Here is a 16,078-nt window from a genome sequence, read left to right on the forward strand (position 1 = left end):
ATTTACAGGTAGCACATTTATCATTGAAATGGCCACAAAACTTTCACTGACGTGCAATTTTACTGATAAACCTACAAAGCACACACATGATAATGTATGGAATTCACATTTCAGCAAATACTTATCATTTGCTCATTTCCGAATAAAGTATCTTGATTCGATCCTATTAAAGTATATGTTCCATCATACTTTGAAATTACAAAAAAAAGTGATTAGTGTGTTCTTTCCTAAATGCTTATATATTTTGAAATATTTGTCAAGTTAAATTACATGTATTTACATTTTGCTGTATGTTATAAAAAAACTCACATCCTACAACCTTTCCTTTCACGCTCCTTGTACCCTAGAATGATTGTCAGATAGTTTACTTTACGAAATCCTCTCACTTTGGGTCAGAGAAAGAAAAGTTAACACCAAACTGCACATAGTAGGCAGCAATTTGAAGACATATGAAAAGATGAAGAAAAATTAAAAGCATCTTTAATGCTCATTCATCTTCTGGGGGAATCATCTTCTGGGCGATGTTGCAGCACACCTGCACCCCTACACCCAGAATGTATGCTTCCTAATGATCTCCGAGCCCCAAAAAATGCATTCCTAGGTTGGAAGCAATAGAAGACCTCCCCTTGAATACCGGTGGTGATCTAGTCTTCAAATCTGCTCCCATGCATTCTTCCAAAAGGAAGACACCATGGCATACAGAGACAGATCTATCAAAGGTTTTTTTGTCGCTTTGCACTATGCAAGGTAATGGTGGCCAACACAAAATCTCGAATGAGGTTTACCCTGCATGGCTTGGTAAATCTGGATCAATGCAAGTAGGGGTGGGCAGAACTCACAGAGTTTTACTCGGCGGAATTCCGCGGAGTTACCTAAAACTTTGTGAGATTTCACAGAGTTCCACGAGCGTCTGAATTCCAGTACTAGAATAAGTTTGAGAGCCAACTTTAAAACAATTACTGTCTTTACGTAGGATATGAAATGAACACGTATTTAGTATTGTATGACGTTACAACGCATGCTTTTACCCCGCATGCCGTTACAACGCAATTCTTTACCCTGACTTGCTGTCGGGGTTGCGCTGGAGTTTGGAATAGTATAATTTACTATTCTAACTCCAGTCTGTGCAACAGTAGGGAAGGTGTTGGAGTTAAATCCAACACCCTACACCCCCTACAGCAAGCCATTTTCGTTGTAATGACATGCGGGGTAAAAGCATGCATTGTAATGCACGCGTTGTAACAGTTGTTTCCCATTTAGTATCATATCTATGTAAATCATTTGAAAGAACAAAACTTCTAAGGGCGCACACAGCTGTCTCATACCTGTGTGAATGCAACGCACACCACTATTTGTTGGTTTAACTCAAAGTGGGCACTGTTTTGGTTCATTCCTATGTTTTTACAGCTTGTGAAAATAAGTATGTTTTAGTTCTTGTGGAGTCCAAACATGTTTCCTGAAATAAATATAGTTAGCTTAGCAAAAACCTGAGCCCTGACGTGTAGCTGCCTCGCTGTTTTTTTTTTTGTTATTACAAAACAATCCAGTAAACAAGCACCTGTTTGATGCCTTTGAAAAAAGAAGTTCCCAGGGGTGGAAAAACGCAGAGGCACGAGCCAGTGCGCAAACATCTGTTTGATATCTGGGAAATCGGAGTGTGTTATCTACTTTTATATATACCCTTTCATTTCGGTAGTTTTAGTGTAAACAGCTAAAATAATGGACTGAAATAAATGGAGACAACAATTGGTATCTCTACTTTGTCGTTAAAGGGCATAAAATCAAACCGTATTAAGTAGAATAAAATGTCAGAAGATAGCATAATCCCACGAAATTAAAAAACGAGGAAATGCAACACAACCTACTAAACCATACAATTACAACACTATGCAATATAACAAAATAACAGCAGAATTTTATTTTTCTATATTTTCAAATCGTATGAGTGTGTGAGGAACACAACTGGAGCTACTAATGCCGGGTGTGTGTAGTGGAGGGATGCATTATGCTGCCCTTCACTTCGATTTTGCTGTCATTGGTTTTAAAGTTAACCACCCGGGTGAAGAACTGTGTCAGAATAAGAGTATGGCCTTTTCCACTTGCTCGGGTGTTGCTGCGTTTTGAAACAGCGCGACAACGAACGAACACACCGAGTAGGGTGACCAACTGGCATTGGTGCAAATTCAGGACGGTGAGTGTAAAAATTCAGGACAAAGGGTCAAAATTCAGGACACAAATTCAGGACAGGAAGTCAAAATTCAGGACAAAACTTCAGGACAATAGGTACGTTTTACAGACACATCAGATGAGGTCGCGCAATAGTATACAAGTAAGCCCAGCCATACAGTGCTTAATTTGTAAAATATGAAGTCCACGTGCTCAAATGTTTGTAGGAGGCCACATCCACTTTCCCAGGCTCCACTCACTTCCTTCACTGACTCCACCCACTTACTCTAGGAGCATTATCAACTCTGCGGGGGTCCTCGCTGCTGGATGGCCACCTGCCAGCCGGGCAGTAAGTTAGCCACAGAAACCAACTGGCTCACCTTCTCGAGCTGTGATTCAATGACCTGGACGAGGGTGGCATGAAACCAGTACATGAAACCAATGGGCCACCAAGTGTTTACGTTTATGAAAGTGCCCTCAATTCAGCCCTCTAGTGCTGGTCATGCACATAAGTCCCTAGCCCGAACCATCCACTGGTCACGCACATACAGTCCCTTGTTCGAACCAGCTACTGATGGACACGCACATACAGTCCCTTGCCCGAACCATCTACTGATGGTCACGCACACAGTCCCTCGCCCGAACCATCCACTGATGGTCACGCACACAGTCCCTCACCCGAACCATCCAGTGCTGGTCTTGCACATACAGTCCCTCACCTATATATTCAGTGATGGTCATACATGGCAGTCCCTTGCCTAAGGCATCAAGAGATGGTCACTCATGGCAGTCCCTCATCCGAGCCTTCCAGTGTTGGTCACACGTGGCAGTCTCTCACCTGATCCATCAAGTGATGGTTACTCATGTGCTGGTCACTCATGGCAGTCCCTCACTTCAAGCATCAAGTAATGGTCACTCATGGCAGTGTCTCCCCCGAGGCACCAAGTAATGGTCAATAATAAGATATCTCAAAAAAGAGTGAGGGTCACAGGGATCTAATTTAAAGACTCGAACAGTTTCACAATCCCCAAATCACAGTATTATAATACAAAACCGAAACTGTGTGTCTATTACTACGTATGACCTAAACACTATTACCACAAAGATGCTCAGTCGAGTCAGGCTGCTAGTGTATACATCACCCTGAATTATGACTTAAGTTTGTCTCCTTCATTATAAGAACAACACATTTTATATGCATCTGGGACGTACATTGAACCAATATCTACATAATTGAAGTAGAGGACGGTTCTCTGTCAAGTTCTGGGTTCCCAGATGATGAAGCGAGCCACCTTGTGTGGCTGATGGGAATCCTCTTTCTGTATATGCATATATACATACATACATATACTGATACACTAGCAGCCTGACTCGACTGAGCATCTTTGTGGTAATAGTGTTTAGGTCATACGTAGTAATAGACTCACAGTTTCTGTTTTGTATTATACCAAGTAATGGTCACCTATGGCATTCCCTGAGACATCAAGTGATGGTCATTCATGGCGGTCCCTCACCTTAGACATCAAGTGATGGTCATTCATGGAAGTCCCTCGCCTGAGGCATCAAGTGATGGCCACTCATGGCAGTCCCTCACTTGAGACATCAAGTGATGGTCATTCATGGCAGTCCCTCGCCTGAGGCATCAAGTGATGGTCACTCATAGCAGTCCCTCACCTGAGACATCAAGTGATGGTCATTCATGGCAGTCCCTCACCTGAGGCATCAAGTGATGGTCACGCATGGCAGTTCCTCACCTGAGACATCAAGTGATGGTCATTCATGGTAGTCCCTGAGGCATCGAGTGATGATCATTCATGGCAGTCCCTTCCCTGAGGCACTGAGTGACAGTCACATGCACGACAGTCTCTAGTCCGAACCTATATTAACAACGTGGCCAAACTGAAGCAGTATATATGTAGCATTGATGCAGATGCGCCGAGTGTATTATGCTATTTATTTCCACTGTGAAATGTGGAGAGGGTTGAGCAATAAAGAAGGGCCAAGCCTCAAGTGACTCCTGATGTCCTTATCCGCTCTCATCAAAGATGCCACCAAGTACCATTGATAACTGGAATAATACTTGTTAGTTACAGCACTTAGAAGCATGAGACGTTCTTTAAGGAGCATATTTACTTCATATGATAAGAAGTGAGAGGGCACAGTATACTTCGTGAGTCAACGCATATATTGCAAGTCATGCTGTTTTATTATTAATAAAGTTATGTTTACGGCTCCATACCACCCTTCTGCCCCTTTCTACGATCTGTACACAACAGGTGTTAATATTTACCAGGTCAAAGGGTCTCAATTACTCACCATGGAGGATGAAAGGCTGAGTGGCCCTGCCGGGATTCAAATTTGTGACTTAAACAAAAGCCCACAACCCCATTCCTCTTAACAGGAGGATACCATACGAAAACACAATTTATACACAAAATTCAGGACAAAATTCAGGACAAAACTTCAGGACAATAGGTACGTTTTACAGACACATCAGAGGAGGTCACGCAATAGTATATAAGTAAGCCCAGCCATATCCAAACATATTCAACCATTTGCAAACCTATCCATCATGTATCCTTCCATCTGTCATTTCACTCATACATCCCTTCATCCATCCTTTCACTCATCCATCATCCATCCATCCACCCTTTCACCCTATCCATCTGTACACTCATCCATCCACTCTTCTACCCATCCATTCACTCATCCATCCAGCCATTTACCCTTTCACCCATCCAGCCATCCTTTCACTTACTCATCCATCCACCCAGTCACTCATCCATCCACCTATCCACCCTTTCAGTCATCCATCCTCCCTTTCTCTCTCCATCAACCCTTTCACTTAGCCATCCTTCCTTCCATCCATCCACCCACCCATCCATCCATCTACTCATCCATTCATGAATCCATCCATTGACCCTATCACTCATCCATCCTTTCTCTCATCCATCTATCCTTTCACTCCTTCACTCATCTATTCATCATTTTGTCCATCTACCCTCCCTTTCACTCACTCATCCATCCTTACATCCACCCTTTCACTCATCCCTCCATCCATCCACCCTTGCACTTATCAATTCATCAATCCATCCATCATTTCACTCATCCATCCACCCACTCATCATCCACCTTTTCACTCATCCATCCTTTCACTAATCCATCCTTTCACTCATCCATCCATCCTTTTAACCATCTAGCTACCCTTCCATCAATACATCCAGCTATTTACCTTTTCTCTCATCCATCCTTCCACTCACTCATCAATCAATCCATCCATCCTCTCTCATTATCCAGCTATTCAATCTTTCATTCATCCATTCACCCTTTCACTAATTCATCCAGCCATCCACCCTTCCCTTCACTTACTCACTCGCCCACCTTTTAATGTTAATTTTGAACTGAGCCTTTTTGAGAAGAGGCCCATCAAGAGCTTCACCCTCGCTGCAGGAGCCATTCCAGGACTGGGACAGGACCCACCACGGGGCGGGGGTGGTCAGGAGCCAATACAGGGGGGGGGGGGGGCAGGAGCCATCACAGGGGGGGCAGGAGCCATCACAGGTGGGGGGGACAGGAGCCATCACAGGCGGGGGGACAGGAGCCACCACAGGCGGGGGGACAGGAGCCACCACATGGGGGGGTGGCAGGAGCCATCACAGGGGGGGGGGCAGGAGCCATCACAGGCGGGGGGGGACAGGAGCCATCACAGGCGGGGGGGGGGACAGGAGCCACCACATGGGGGGCAGGAGCCACCACATGGGGGGGGCAGGAGCCATCACTGGGGGAGGCAGGAGCCATCACAGGAGGGGGAGCAGGATCCACCAGGGTGGCATGCAGTATTCTAGTATCATCTTGGTCTCTTCCAGGGTGGGGTAGGGCTCCTCACCCACTCCTGGCCAAGAAAACGAGAAGACAGGCTCTCTTTCCAAAATGTTAGTTTTGCCATCCCCCACTGTGATGTACAGTACTTAAAGGAGATACTCCAAGAGAACTGATTTAACTGATTGTCCTCCATACTTTGTTAATCAGTGTGGGTGCGTTTGTTCCATTTCTTTATTTTATTACAGGTCTGGTGGCGCCCTGTGCGACAATGTTTGTTGGCGCCCCCCATGGACTCCCTCACTAGCACCCTTTAACAGTGCCCCCTCAAGTCTCTATAACCACACTCTCTCAGATGTATTTGATTAGTTATATAGCACCACCTACACCAGTTTAGGCTGTCAGAGCACTTTACATCACACACACATTACACAGAGACAATCAATCATATGTGTGTAAATCAGTGTATAGGAAATGTTACAAAGGCCAGAAAACTACAAGGTGAGTCACATGCCATCCATATTGGTAGACAGTATAGTTTGAGTGCTTGGTCTTGAGAAGTACAGACTCCGAATTTAAAACATAACCCCATGGTTAAGGGTTACAGTTAATAAGAATTTTATTTCTTACCGAAATGTACCCTTTTTGAAACATTCGAATAATGAAAGATGGAGAAAAAAAATCATAACGCTCTAATCTGTACCTTGCAGTTTGCATGGAACTCTTTGATGACAGTTATTAGTTCACTGTTCCATGTTAGGATTTTAACATCCACACTGCTAGTAACAAAAGGATCTCTCTGACAAAAGCACTGATATATTTAAACTATATGCACGTTGTGATCTGCATGGCACACATTCTTTGCAGCAGGGATATTAACCCTCTGTGCTACCATAAAATGAGTTAAAACTTCCACTAGACAAAACTCATTCTCTCTCCCAGAAGAACATTCATCACCGGAGTTATCTAGACATTTTTATTGTTGTATGAAAATTGCCGAAGGCCAGCAATGAGCGGCAGGTGCTTTTAAAACCATGAAATCCTTCCAAACACGGCGCCCACTCGACGAGTCAGCACCCGGTGCGGAGGCACCGTTCGCACCGCCCTAGAGCCGGCCCTGACTGCATGTTTGAAGAACGGAGCTTTGCTTACAATTTAGTGACAGTAATTAAGCTCTGTTAAGAGAACCATGTGCTGCCTCGGTGTAATCAGGGCTGCTTCTACGATTTTTGGGGCCCTGGGCAGAAAGGGAATGCCTGACGCCCCTCTAAATTGCAGAGACGTGACGCATTCAGGGCTGTTTGCATCTGAATAGATGCCCCTGCGCCTGAAGCTGCAGCCCCTCCCTCTCAGTCACCTTCAAGCACCTCTTAACAGCTCATCAAGGGCTGAAGGTGTGAGGGTTGCCATCCCGCTGTGCCTCTCCAATTCTGCTGGGGATCTGAGCTTTGGTGCTGCATCGGAGTCTGTTAACCCAACCTCAACAGCATCGGAGTCAAGAAGGGAGGTGGGTGAAAGCTGTGCCGGCTTTAGGGTGGTGCGACCGGTGCCCAGTTAAAATTACAGACAAATGGCGTCCGTTAAAGAATCCTTCACGGACAACAGACAGACGGCCGAAATTACGGACTGTCCGTGAAATTTACGGACGGTTGGTCACCCTAATGTGCTGTGTCCTGAAGGCGGGGTCGCGGGGGCATTCAGGAGTGGTGGGCAGCACTGGAATCAGTGCGCATGTGGGTGTGGCCGGCCGCTTCAGGCCGGCCACACCCATATGCGCGCTTAGCTGTCGCCAACCCAGCTGCATTACCTGGTTCGAGACAGCAGGCAGAGGCTTCCAGTCTCCCTGCGAGCGCAAATCCTTCCAATCCTGAAGCTGTTCTCGTGCATGAGAGCAGCTTCAGGATTGGCAGCAGGGGAGGCTGGGAGCCTCTGCATTCAGCGGAGCCACGAGAGGAGCAGAAGACGGCAATGCAGTGGGCTGCAGGCAAAAGGTAAGTTCTTTTTTTCTCTTCTTTCTTGACCCCTCCTCCGCCCCACCTGGCTCCCACCCTGCCCCGCCACTTTGCCCTAACACCGGCCCCAACTGGTGTTTATCAATACTTTTTCAGAGGTGTCTCCATTTAACCGAAAAGCCATATCTGTTGCATGGTAAATCCTTGTTGCCTTTAACTTCTAAATGGTCTGAACAATAGATGCTGTTTATACACATTAAATTCCATGAAAGTAACATTAAATCTAGGGGTGGGCGCCGGAAAACTTCGCCACTCTGCAGTTGGCAGAGCTTTTGCCGAACTCCACGCTCCAAGTCGAGCGTGAAGTCCACAAACTCCGCAGGCAGAGCCGAATTTACCACCTATCCCAAATGCAAGGCAGCATAATGCCCTGTCTTGCTTTACTGTGCCCCTAGGAGCCATTCCATGGGTGGAGCATAGGTATTGCCACACATCAACCCATGAATTTTGGCATATTCCCAGATTTACCAATACTGGTAGACCTGGAAATGCATCAAAATGCTACACCTTCCTAGGGGAGGCATAACTTTGAGAAATATCTTAATTTCTTCTTGTTTTTTCCTCTTTCTGTTTGTGTTGCATCTGCAGCACAAATAGAAAGAGGAAAAAAGCCTCACAGGATTGTTTCTGCACAGGAAGCTGTCCATTTCTGCACAAAAACAAACCTGTCCGCAATGCAGGCACCCTTGCACCTGTGTTGGCACCAGGCAGCAAATAGTGTGCAAGTACAAGGAGATGACAGGAATGTGCCATATAATGTTAAATAAGATGCATTCCTGCCCTCTCCCTGTCACTCAACGTGTGCAGCAAGGTGTCCTGCTGCGCTGCGTTGCGTCACATTTTAATAAATATGCCCCACAGTGTGGACAGAGAGAACCATTCTCTGCCCAGGCACTATTTATACTATTTATTGTGTCACTGATCCATGCTCTTCAATTTCTACCTGTGCAAACAAAACTGGTTCAAGCAACAGCCACAGTCTTGGATACATTTTGGGAACGAGGGTACGTGGATACAAGATAACTTGGGGGTGAGTTGTCCCCTAAAAACTTAGATGCCTCTTAAGCTTTTAACAAGTCTATCACAAAACTCACAGCTTATATTGAAATACAAATATAATAATAATGTCAAGAAATTATTTATACTGTTCTATCGAAAAATGGATTACATAAATAATTTGTACATCCATTTTTATAATCCCCCCCAAAAAAATAGCCCCTGTGTATAGTCCTTGGAGTCATGAAAGGCAGAATCAACAAAGCTTGGGTTCTAACCTCTCACGTGAAGTGTGAAAGTGTTTTTCCAAATTGTACATTTCATAATTAAAATCATCACAAAATTGGGCTTGGATTGTCTTAACTGGCCCTGACTGCGGTAGGGTATTACATGTCATTAAAGATACCACAAAACAACTTCCTTTCATACACAAGTAGCACTATTTATTGGTATAAAACCTCTCGAAATATGTTTTTAATATTATTTTATGTTATGTTATGTTAAAATCATTTGTAGAGCGCACTTACACCAGGCGGTTTCATGGCGCTGTGGGCGGGATGCGGCAGTAGTGTAGTGACAGACGCTTACTCGTATGCCCGAGAAAACAGAAGGGTTTTAAGGAGTGTTCTAAATTGGGTATAAGAAATTACTGATCTGAATTCCGTGGGAAGGGAGTTCCAGAATTGAGGGGCCAGGAGTGAGAATCTAAGACCACCGTGTTTTTTCCGTTTGAAGGTGGGGATGGTGAGCAAGTTCAGGTGGGAGGAGCGAAGTTCACGAGAGGGGGTATAACGATGTATCATAGAGGAGATAAATGCCGGGCCGTGACCGGCCAGGGCTTTGAAGATGGTACAGCCCAATTTAAATGCACAGCGTTTGGCCACCGGGAGCAAGTGAAGGCTCTTCATCAAGGGGCGGACATGTTGATGTCTGGGTTGATGGAAAATGAGCCTAGCTGCTTGGTTATGAACCAATTGTAGGCGATGGAGCTGGTAAGCTGGGATGCCAACATAGATTGAGTTGGCGTAGTCAATACAGGAGATGACCAGGGCCAGGAGAACTAGAGTTAGAGCCTCGGTGGTTAGGAATCTGCAAATTTTCCAGATTCTTCATGGGTAGGTTTAATGCTAGAGGTCCTTTCTGTTAAACAGCAGTATCAAAGAGTCATGGGCCTCATTTAGAGGAAGTGCAAGCCAAAACTGCTGTTTTTAGGCACAATTTCCTTCTAGTCACAAGTGAAATCTTCACTGGCATCTGGAAATCAGAAAAAATCTTTCAGGGAAAATGACACCTGTCTGACAACATATGCATCTATAATTTGCAGCAAAGCGGGCCAGAAAACAGGTGCAAAATCTGCCAACTTTAGATTGCGAAATCCACAAATGAATTTCATGGCATTGTGAAAACTGTCAGAGCTATTGGGCATTGAATGGTGTATATGATAGGAGTACCACGTCAAATACCATAAACCATTGAGGTATTTTATTTTACGGCACATAGGTTTTGGTATGCTATTAACTTACCCAGGAACACTACTTGGAAATGTGTCCTGGCACAGTAGTGAAAACTGATATTTTACTGTTGGCTTCAAATTTTCGATTGCTATTTTTATCACTGTGCCATGCTGCATCAGATAGGCCCTTCATCTCCAGCAACATGACTATATGGCGGTTAGACAACCATGGGTGATACTCTCAAGAACGTGTGATAACTACCGCAAAATCAGCTTAACGTAACTCTTCACATCGCAGTCTATCGCGGGAACATAACTCTGTGTTAACGTGGTATTCCCTTGCCAGCGGCACCATGCGATAGTCCCACGACAACGCATCAAATGACAGCACTAAAATCAACGTGACTCCACAAAAATGCGAAACACCAACGTGGAAATAGTAGCGATGAGGCCAATCGCGATACAAAAATCAGCGATAACCAGCGATAGGCCTGCAATTCCCATGCATCATGCGGGAAAATGCACCATAAAAGCAGAGTACAAAAACGGTGAGATGACAATGTACGAGCACAACCCCACATCAGTGACGTAGAACAAATGACCATTGTACCGCATCACATAGGCATCTCCTCACAGTCACCATGTACATTGACGTGCAGTCTGCATGTAAACTGCGCCAATGCAGACACATGCATGGAACACACAGTGAAACCTCATCTCCCCTTCACATTGCAGAGGAACAAGCAACCCCTCCTGCACACAGACGTGTCATGCTCATGATCAATCAATTATGACAGTGTGCCCGAATGTAGGGGCAGTGACCCCCTGCTGATGTTCATTTTGCCAATGCTGTGGGAACTTGTCCAAAAGCACAACGGCGGACCTTAACGACCTGCACCTCAAACTAGTTCCAAAAGGTATGTTCTCTGCGCAATCACAATCCCAGCGCTCGCCGTAATGTAGCGCTGATGTGTTCCAGATCAAACAGAAATTTCCTAAAAGGTGGGGGTGCACAGATCATAAAGTCCAAAACATCAGATAGTGAAGTATAACATTTCTTTAATTTTCAATTTGTAAAATTCAGCAAACAGATAGACTTCAGCCAACGCATTTCATTCCCATCCCGGGAATTTCATCAGGGCAGTCCAATGGTAACAGTTGTATGAGACCCTCTCATGCGGGCCAAAATCGACATTCAATCTTATCAAAATGTGCCCCAAAGGTTGTATTCTTCAAAAGAAAAACCCTCTTAATCCAAGGGTTTCTTAATCATTAGTTTGTTATATGGTCCAGACCCGTGTATTGCACTGTGACCAGTAGGAAGGTCAGCAGGTATTATAACTCCTGTTATAAACAATCTGGATGTCGTGTGTGCGATCCTCCTTCCCCATGTTGCCCATGCTGTGGGACTTGAGTCACAGAGGGCATCCCTGCATCATTGTGGTACATAACTGACCCCAAAAGGAGCCCTGTTGTCACCTGTAGGTCACAAATGGCATCCAAAATGGAATGATCTTGGACACATGTGAAACGCAGAAGAGTGGGATACCCTACTAACTGTGACACACAGAACTGGCAGTTCGAATACTTGAAACCCCGAACAGCCTCTCTGCACATAGGTGACACACCCACCATCCATAAACACATCATAAAATCGTTATCAACACATGTCGCACTCACACCTGTCTGAGTGATGTGCCTGTACAGATGAGTGACATGCAGTTAGGGAATGTCATTTTGGAATGCATTTATTTGCACATGCTGTGCCTGTGGCTATCCTGTACTGTCCCATGGTTGCCAAGGACTGTCAGAATGTGACGTGCTTATCTGAAGAAATTTGCAATGATGGTGTCCCTGCTGGCTATCCCTGCTGCGGCTGCAGTGGGGTGTGGTCCACCTGCCTCATCTTCATCATCATCATCCGGTGCCTCTGGAACTGGTATCCATGGTGCCTTGCTGCGTACACATATGTTGTGCAACACACAACATGCAACGATCATCTTGCACACGATGTGTGGGCTGTACAGGAGCCTGCCACCTGTGACGTCCAGGCACCTGAAACGTGACTTCAACACGCCAAATGCGCGTTCCACGATGCCCCTCGTGCGTTTGTGGGCTGCATTGTACTGCCTCTGGGGCTGTGTGTTCGGGGCTCGGAGGGGTGTCATCATCCAATCGCAGAGTGCATATCCTTGGTCACCTGTGACAGTGCAGAGAGACATGAGTCAATAGTTGGTTCTGCATGATGTGTTGGCAGGCTCACTGGTTCATTGCTGTGTGATATGTTTGACCTTGTGATTCCTGTATGACATGTACTGCTTGTTGCAAATGAATGGTATCAATGTGTATTACGTAGCCTCACTGCTGCTCCTCCCTCCCCCGAGCCTATTCACTGGTGTGCGCAGCGTGGTTGCATCACTTGCTCCCCTACAGCGCACCATTGTCATGCCCGTCTGCCCATGTCCACAAGCTTGACAACGACACAGTGATGTTGTGCACTGAAGTTGTGCGGCCACGTTTGTGTAAGCCGATGGTAAGCACAGGGTAGACACAGATGTAGAGTTCATGCCTGGCTGAACTCGCCCTGCGGTTGAGGGTAGACCTTTGGCTTATGCTGCAGAAATAGCGACACACACAACAGTTGGCATGAATGATCCTGGACCCCGGGCGGGCTTGCACACCCTCATGTACCCCTCGGCCGAGGCTGCACTCCGTGGGCATGCTACATAGCAACATTGCACATTGCGTGACGGGTGGCGCAGACACTACACCAGAGACACACGCATCAGTTACCTCTTTGTCAAGGCCTAAACTCAACCACGCCCAGAGCCACATGTCGAATGACCACACCCCTATACCATACTGCCGTAAGCCAGTCCACTCACTTACACTCACAGGGGGGTCCGACACAGCAACATTTCCCAGGTCTACCCCACTGCCTGAGGTGACAAGGTTGCGCTTGCCGTACACAGCACATGCATACATAATGACCACACGGACACACTGATATAATTTGTGGAACTGGCTACGGGCAGGTGCGCCCGGCACCTTTTATTGCCAGGGTCACACGCCCAGTGACGCCTGTGCTGGATGGGTGTTGGGTAGTGTAAGCAACCCCTCAGGGGTTGGTTGGTGCTGGCAACAACTACAACAGTGATCAGACAATCAGAAGTTCAAAGTATAAACAGCAAGGGTCCATGACTTGAGCTGCGCAGAGTGTGTGGCCCCGGGAGCACTGCGGCCGGCACAGGCACACCCGCAAGGGACGGTGACTTGTGGTGCACTGAGATAGGGCCACGAGAGCTGAGCGGGTCCTCGTTGATATCCAAGGAGTATGTCGCGGAGTGTTACGGGAGACAGTGAAAGGTGTCCATCCAGGACATGATGCAGAGGGCAGAGCAAGCAGAAACAGGCATTATGGAGGAGTTGAATGCTACAGTCTCCTTTTCCCACCATGTCAGTATCAGCTACATGATGAAGACAACCCCCAGGCCATAGACTCAGGCACCAACAATGTTCAACGGGAGAGTGCCCATGACTCCCGTGGCACAGAGTCAGTGGTACCAGAGCTGGAAGGGGATGCAGTCTGCAATGATGTCTGTACAATGATATGAGCTCTGCAATGAACAAATCAAGACTCAGTTCCAATTGTGTGTCCTACTCGACCGCAGTGTGTGCCGGAGGCAGCGGTCAGCGTGGGGCAACCGCTGTGCAGCCATCTCCTCCTGGATCTCCAACACATGGCGTTGAAATGGCATGTGGAGAAGATTCCTGGTTGACGGAGGTGGAGGATCCAGAGCTGAGCGAGTGTGCACCCTGCGACGATGCCGTGTCCTGCCTGGGACAGACTGGATTGGATTTGTCTGAGGCCTGCTGGACCGGTGTGTAGGCCTAAGGCAGAAGTCCGCAAGGGCCCACAGACATGTGTTGTCAGAATGCTATGCACAGAGTTGGTGGCACCACATCGAAGGGAGCATAGGGATTTAAACGATGCCATCGTGTAATCAAGACTCAGTTCTAAATGTGTAACTTACTTGTCCGCTGTGTATGCCGGTGGAGTGCGTCAACGGGAAAGGAGTACTGCGGGCCTTGCTCACGGAGGCCGCGATTGTCTGAGGAGGTTGCCAAGGTCGCGGACCTCTGGCTTGGAGCTAGCACAGGCATGTGGTGGGCACTCTTGGAGACACGCCGGTGTCGGCAGGTGAGCAGTGAGGCATTGATGCACAGGAGCGGACGTGACTGGTTCGGGGAGCAGCGGCCAGGGCTGCGGCAGGCACACAGGATCGCAGGCACCGCCGTACACGGCGTCGGCCTCATGGCCAGGTGAGAGTTGCCACTCTGGCAGAAACGTTGGCCGTTCTGGAAGAGAACCATGCACAGTGCTACGTGCTTTATATTCACACCCCTATGCTAGCCTGACATATGCCGGGTAAGCCCACTTCACACACGCTTACAGGGGGGACGTAACAAGCTACATTTCCGTGATCTTCCCCAATGGCTGGGGTGACATGGTTGCGTCCACTGTCCACAACACTTCCAACACCAGCATTATGTGTCAACAGGGAGAAGTCTGTGGTCTGCATACTGCAGTCTGTCCAGCACATCCATGCCACACTTGGCAATGTGTGCATTCTCATTCATGGGTCATTTGCCTCCTTCGCACATGCCTGGTTGCCACCTACCTCCACATTCTGCTGGTGTGTGGTTGATGTGTCATGACGATGGTGGCTCATGTACATGGCTAACCTGGGCTGCCACAGTAAGTTGTGCTGTTGTGTCTGGTGTGTGGGCATGTTGTTTGGCAGGTTGTATGTGGGTTTGTAACGTGTGCATTGCCAGAGTTGTGAGTTACATGATTGTGGAGTTGAGGTGTGTGTTGTGTTCATTTGGTACTTACCAATGAGCACTGCATTTATGTAGGTGCCATCCTGGAAGCACCTGTTGATGATGGACTGTCGGAAGATGTATGAATCATGCACACTGCCTGGGTAGTTGGTGACGACATTGTTGAAGAGTCATCGACGGTCCACTACTGCCTTCACATTGATGGAATGTGTGTGCTTTCTGTTGCAGTAATTGTGTGCAGTGTTGTCAGGGGGCACAAGTAGGACATGTGTGCAGTCAATTGCTCCCAACACGTGCGGGAATACAGCTATGGCGTAGAAGCCTTGCTTGGTCTCCAGCTGTTCCTGCGCAGTGTGGGGGAAGTATAGGTACTGGGGTACCAAGCTGAGGATTGCATCCAGGACAGGTTTGAGGAACTTTGGTAGGGCTGGCTGTGAGACTCCTCCGACTCTGGCGGTTGTTGGGTGGAATGTCCCAGAGGCCAACAGGTGCAGCACAGCCAGGAGCTTTGTCTGCGGAGGGATGTTGGTTGTCCGCTGTGTTGGTACCATCAGCCTGTGGGCAATGATGTTCAGGATGCGTAGGATGGTTGTCCTTTTGAGCCTGTAGTGGGCGATGACATACTCTGGTGTTAAGTCTGTGAGGCTGGTGCGTTTCCTCAAGGTCTTCTGTCTTTGTCTGCGCTGCCTCTGGGGTGGTCCGGGGGGGTGGCGGTCCAGGGGGTGGTGGTGATGGGTGTTGTGGCCCTGTTGGGGCTCCGGGCTGCATGATGAGTAGCTCCATGGCA

This window comes from Triturus cristatus, chromosome 11, assembly GCF_964204655.1.
Source record: "Triturus cristatus chromosome 11, aTriCri1.1, whole genome shotgun sequence".
Taxonomy (NCBI): Eukaryota; Metazoa; Chordata; class Amphibia; order Caudata; family Salamandridae; genus Triturus; species Triturus cristatus.